The sequence below is a fragment of the Panulirus ornatus genome, chromosome 46 (genome assembly GCF_036320965.1).
Source record: "Panulirus ornatus isolate Po-2019 chromosome 46, ASM3632096v1, whole genome shotgun sequence".
In the NCBI taxonomy this organism is placed as follows: domain Eukaryota; kingdom Metazoa; phylum Arthropoda; class Malacostraca; order Decapoda; family Palinuridae; genus Panulirus; species Panulirus ornatus.
In genome coordinates, this window is record NC_092269.1 from 24843446 (window position 1) to 24849911 (window position 6466).

The window sequence follows — 6466 nt, forward strand, 5'->3', positions numbered from 1 at the left end:
TATGCTAGGGTTGATATAGATGCTTTGTGGAAGGTAGTAAGAGTGTATGGTGTGGAAGGTAAGTTACTAGAAGCAGTGAAAAGTTTTTACCATTGATGTAAGGCATGTGCACTAGTAGGAATTGAGGAAAGTGACTAGTTCCCAGTAAATGGTGGCTTGCGGCAGGGGTGCGTGATATCTCCATGGTTGTTTGATTTGTTTATGGATGGGGTAGTTAGGGAGGTAAATGCAAGAGTTTTGTAGAGAAGGGTAAGTATGCAATCTGTTGTGTATGAGAGGGATTGGGAAGTGAGTCAGTTGTTGTTCGCTGATGATACAGCGCTGGTGGCTCATTCAAGTGAGAAAAGGTAGAGTTTGGTAAATGAGTTTGGTAAAGTGTGTGAAAGAAGAAAGATGAGAGTAAATGTGAATAAGAGTAATGTTATTAGGTTCAGTAGGGTTGAGGGACAAGTTAATTGGGAGGTAAGTTTGAATGGAGGAAAACTGGAGGAAGTGAAATGTTTTAGATATCTTTGAGTGAATTTTGCGGCAGATGGAACCACTGAAGTGGAAGTGAATCACAGGGTTGTGGAGGGGGCGAAGGTTCTGAGAGAGTTGAAGAATGTGTCGAAGGCGAGAACGTTATCTCGGAGAGCAAAAATTGGTACATTTGAAAGTATAGCGATTCCAACAATGTTATATGGTTGCGAGGCATGGGCTATGGATAGGGTTGTGCGGAGGAGGGTGGATGTGTTGGAAATGAAACGCTTGAGGTGGTTTGATCGAGTAAGTGATGAAAGGGTAAGAGAGATGTGTGGTTGAGAGAGCGAAAGAGGGTGTGTTGAAATTGTTTGGTCACATGGAGAGAATGAGTGAGGAAAGAACGACAAAGAGGATATATGTGTCAGACGTAGAGGGAACGAGAAGTGGGAGACCAAACTGAAGATGGAAGGATAGAGTGCAAAAAATTTTGAGCGGTCGGTGGTCTGAACATACAGGAGGGTGAAATTCGTGCAAGGAATATAGTGAATTAGAACGTTGTGGTATACCGGGGTCGACGTGCTGTCAGTGGATTAAACCAGGGCATGTGAAGCGTCTGCGGTAAACCATGGAAAGTGTGTGGTTCCTGGATGTGGAAAGGAAGCTGTGGTTTCGGTGCATTATTACATGACAGCTAGAGACTGAGTGTGAGCGAATGTGTCCTTTCTTGTCTTTTCCTAGCGCTACCTCGCGGTTGGGGGAGAGGGGTGTGCTATTTCATATGTAGCGGGTGGCGACGAGAATGGACGAAGGCGGCAAGTATGAACATGTAAGTATGTATATTTTTATATGTCTGTGTATTTATATATATATATATATATATATATATATATATATATATATATATATATATATATATATATATATAAAGTTGATGGAGAGAGGTGGGTGATTATTGGTGCATATGCACCCGGGCATGAGAAGAAAGATCATGAGAGGCAAGTGTTTTGGGAGCAGCTGAATGAGTGTGTTAGTGGTTTTGATGCACGAGACCGGGTTATAGTGATGGGTGATTTGAATGCAAAGGTGAGTAATGTGGCAGTTGAGGGAATAATTGGTATACATGGGGTGGTCAGTGTTGTAAATGGAAATGGTGAAGAGCTTGTAGATTTATGTGCTGAAAAAGGACTGATGATTGGGAATACCTGGTTTAAAAAGCGAGATATACATAAGTATACTTATGTAAGTAGGAGAGATGGCCAGAGAGCGTTATTGGATTACGTGTTAATTGACAGGCGTGCGAAAGAGAGACATTTGGATGTTAATGTGCTGAGAGGTGCAACTGGAGGGATGTCTGATCATTATCTTGTGGAGGCTAAGGTGAAGATTAGTATGGGTTTTCAGAAAAGAAGAGTGAATGTTGGGGTGAAGAGGGTGGTGAGAGTAAGTGAGCTTGGGAAGGAGACCTGTGTGAGGAAGTACCAGGAGAGACTGAGTACAGAATGGAAAAAGGTGAGAACAATGGAAGTAAGGGGAGTGGGGGAGGAATGGGATGTATTTAGGGAATCAGTGATGGATTGTGCAAAAGATGCTTGTGGCATGAGAAGAGTGGGAGGTGGGTTGATTAGAAAGGGTAGTGAGTGGTGGGATGAAGAAGTAAGAGTATTAGTGAAAGAGAAGAGAGAGGCATTTGGACGATTTTTGCAGTGAAAAAATGCAATTGAGTGGGAGATGTATAAAAGAAAGAGACAGGAGGTCAAGAGAAAGGTGCAAGATGTGAAAAAAAGGGCAAATGAGAGTTGGGGTGAGAGAATATCATTAAATTTTAGAGAGAATAAAAAGATGTTCTGGAAGGAGGTAAATAAAGTGCGTAAGACAAGGGAGCAAATGGGAACTTCAGTGAAGGGCGCAAATGGGGAGGTGATAACAAGTAGTGGTGATGTGAGAAGGAGATGGAGTGAGTATTTTGAAGGTTTGTTGAATGTGTTTGATGATAGAGTGGCAGATATAGGGTGTTTTGGTCGAGGTGGTGTGCAAAGTGAGAGGGTTAGGGAAAATGATTTGGTAAACAGAGAAGAGGTAGTGAAAGCTTTGCGGAAGATGAAAGCCGGCAAGGCAGCAGGTTTGGATGGTATTGCAATGGAATTTATTAAAAAAGGGGGTGAGTGTATTGTTGACTGGTTGGTAAGGTTATTTAATGTATGTATGACTCATGGTGAGGTGCCTGAGGATTGGCGGAATGCGTGCATAGTGCCATTGTACAAAGGCAAAGGGGATAAGAGTGAGTGCTCAAATTACAGAGGTATAAGTTTGTTGAGTATTCCTGGTAAATTATATGGGAGGGTATTGATTGAGAGGGTGAAGGCATGTACAGAGCATCAGATTGGGGAAGAGCAGTGTGGCTTCAGAAGTGGTAGAGGATGTGTGGATCAGGTGTTTGCTTTGAAGAATGTATGTGAGAAATACTTAGAAAAGCAAATGGATTTGTATGTAGCATTTATGGATCTGGAGAAGGCATATGATAGAGTTGATAGAGATGCTCTGTGGAAGGTATTAAGAATATATGGTGTGGGAGGAAAGTTGTTAGAAGCAGTGAAAAGTTTTTATCGAGGATGTAAGGCATGTGTACGTGTAGGAAGAGAGGAAAGTGATTGGTTCTCAGTGAATGTAGGTTTGCGGCAGGGGTGTGTGATGTCTCCATGGTTGTTTAATTTGTTTATGGAGGGGTTTGTTAGGGAGGTAAATGCAAGAGTTTTGGAAAGAGGGGCAAGTATGAAGTCTGTTGGGGATGAGAGAGCTTGGGAAGTGAGTCAGTTGTTGTTCGCTGATGATACAGCGCTGGTGGCTGATTCATGGGAGAAACTGCAGAAGCTGGTGACTGAGTTTGGTAAAGTGTGTGGAAGAAGAAAGTTAAGAGTAAATGTGAATAAGAGCAAGGTTATTAGGTACAGTAGGGTTGAGGGTCAAGTCAATTGGGAGGTGAGTTTGAATGGAGAAAAACTGGAGGAAGTGAAGTGTTTTAGATATCTGGGAGTGGATCTGGCAGCGGATGGAACCATGGAAGCGGAAGTGGATCATTGGGTGGGGGAGGGGGCGAAAATTCTGGGGGCCTTGAAGAATGTGTGAAAGTCGAGAACATTATCTCGGAAAGCAAAAATGGGTATGTTTGAAGGAATAGTGGTTCCAACAATGTTGTATGGTTGCGAGGCGTGGGCTATGGATAGAGTTGTGCGCAGGAGGATGGATGTGCTGGAAATGAGATGTTTGAGGACAATGTGTGGTGTGAGGAGGTTTGATCGAGTGAGTAACGTAAGGGTAAGAGAGATGTGTGGAAATAAAAAGAGCGTGGTTGAGAGAGCAGAAGAGGGTGTTTTGAAGTGGTTTGGGCACATGGAGAGAATGAGTGAGGAAAGATTGACCAAGAGGATATATGTGTCGGAGGTGGAGGGAACGAGGAGAAGAGGGAGACCAAATTGGAGGTGGAAAGATGGAGTGAAAAAGATTTTGTGTGATCGGGGCCTGAACATGCAGGAGGGTGAAAGGAGGGCAAGGAAAAGAGTGAATTGGAGCGATGCGGTATACCGGGGTTGACGTGCTGTCAGTGGATTGAATCAAGGCATGTGAAGCGTCTGGGGTAAACCATGGAAAGCTGTGTAGGTATGTATATTTGCGTGTGTGGACGTATGTATATTCATGTGTTTGGGGGGGGGGGGCCATTTCTTTCGTCTGTTTCCTTGCGCTACCTCGCAAACGCGGGAGACAGCGACAAAGTATAATAAAAAAAAATAATGAATATATATATATATATATATATATATATATATATATAAACAATGAATTGCATAGGTATGTATATGTGCGTGTGTGCGCGTTTATCTATATACACGTGTATGTGGGTGGGTTGGGCCATTCTTTCGTCTGTTTCCTTGCGCTACCTCGCTAACGCGGGAGACGGCGAGTAAGTATTATACATATATAATTGTCATCATTACTAGTATTATCATCATTATCAAAAAAAATTATTGCCTCAGATTTTAGACATGATTCTAGGCATACTCACGCCACTGAATAAGAATATGCCTTTCGTTTCCTTCTAGCAGCTATAGTTTTTGAGATTATGCACTTATCAATAAATGTACCTCTAATGAGCATAGATAGTTCTAAATGGAGCTTAAAATGTGTGCTTCTAAACATTGACAACAAATATGGATCAACTCCAACTGGTCACTCAACTAAGATGACTGAACAGCAGGACACAATCGCCCTGGTCTTACAGAAGATATCACAACACGATCACCAGTGGTTAGTCTGTATGGATCTTAAGATGATGACTTTTCTCCTGTGTCAGCAGAGTGGATACACCAAGTATTCCTGCTTTATCTGTCTCTGAGACTGTAGAGATAAGGATGAGCACTGGCTGAGAAAACAATGGTCTCTAAGAGAAAACATGTTGGTTGGAGAAAAGAAGGTAATCGCATATTCCTTGTTTGGCAGAGATAAGATCATCTTATCACTACTGCACATTAAACTAGGTTTAATGAAACAGTTTGTGAAAGCTTTGAACAAAGAAGGGGACTGCTTTGACTACATATGCAGAACAACCTTGTTGACCTACGTAAGTGAGGAACAGGGTGAACGACTCGCCAAGATTTGAGAACCATGGAAGAAAGATACCGGGGACACTGGGATACCCATACCGGGAACACTGAGATACCCATACCGGAGACACTGTTATACCCACACCGGGGAAACTAGGATACTCATACCGGGGACACTGGGATACCCATACCGGGGACACTGGGATATCCATGTCGGGAACACTGGGATACCCATACCGGAGACACTGTTATACCCATACTGGGGACACTGGGATATCCATACCGGGGACACTGGGATACTCATACCGAAGACACTGTTATACCCATACCGGGGACACTGGGATACCCATACCGGAGACACTGTTATACCTATACCGGGGACACTGGGATACCCATACCGAGGACACTATTATACTCATACTAGGGACACTGTGATACCCATACTAGGGACACTGGGATACCCATACCTGGGGACACTGGGATACCCATACTGGGGACACTTGGACACCCATACAGGGGACACTAGGCTACCCATACTGGGGACACTGGGATACCCATAGGGGGACACTGGGATACCCATATGATTACTGCAGGACCATTCAACGTGATTGTCCTTTGACAGCTCACCGCAAGAAGTCTTTGAAATGCCGCTTTCGTGAGATACCTGAGTAAATAAACATTGTATCCGGGATATATAACTTTCAACGCTTGTATCACCATCATCTGATTCTATGGATGTAATTTAATCATAAGTAAACAAGTTCTACTTCTATGAAGCCATTTTTTTTTTATCAAAAAGGCAACAATTCATGAATTGTAGTCATCACTCCTTGTGATCGATCGGATGCATGCATAGCAATCAGGGATATATCATATCTCGATAACCAGAGATGATAGAGATAACTGATGACATATTCAGAATAAGCGACCAAAGTCTACCTTACAAAAAGGCCTAATATCTCAGACACAAAATTCTGTGTAACCCTATGAAATATCATTATTACTAATATCATTGTTATTGTTATAATTATCATTATCATCATTATTATTATTATCATTATCATTATAATTACTATTATTATCATTATTGTTGTTATCATCATCATTATCATTATTACCATTATGATTACTATTATCATTATTTTCATTATTATTATTGATATTATTATCATTATCATTATCATTATTACTATTATTATTATTATCATTATTATCAATATTGTCATTATTATTATCATTACTATTATTATTATTATTATTATTATTATTATTATTATTATTATTATTATTATTATTATTATTATTATTATTATTATCATTATAATTATTATTATTATCATTATTATTATCATCATTATTGTTATAATTATCATCATCATTATTATTATTATTATTATTATTATTATTAT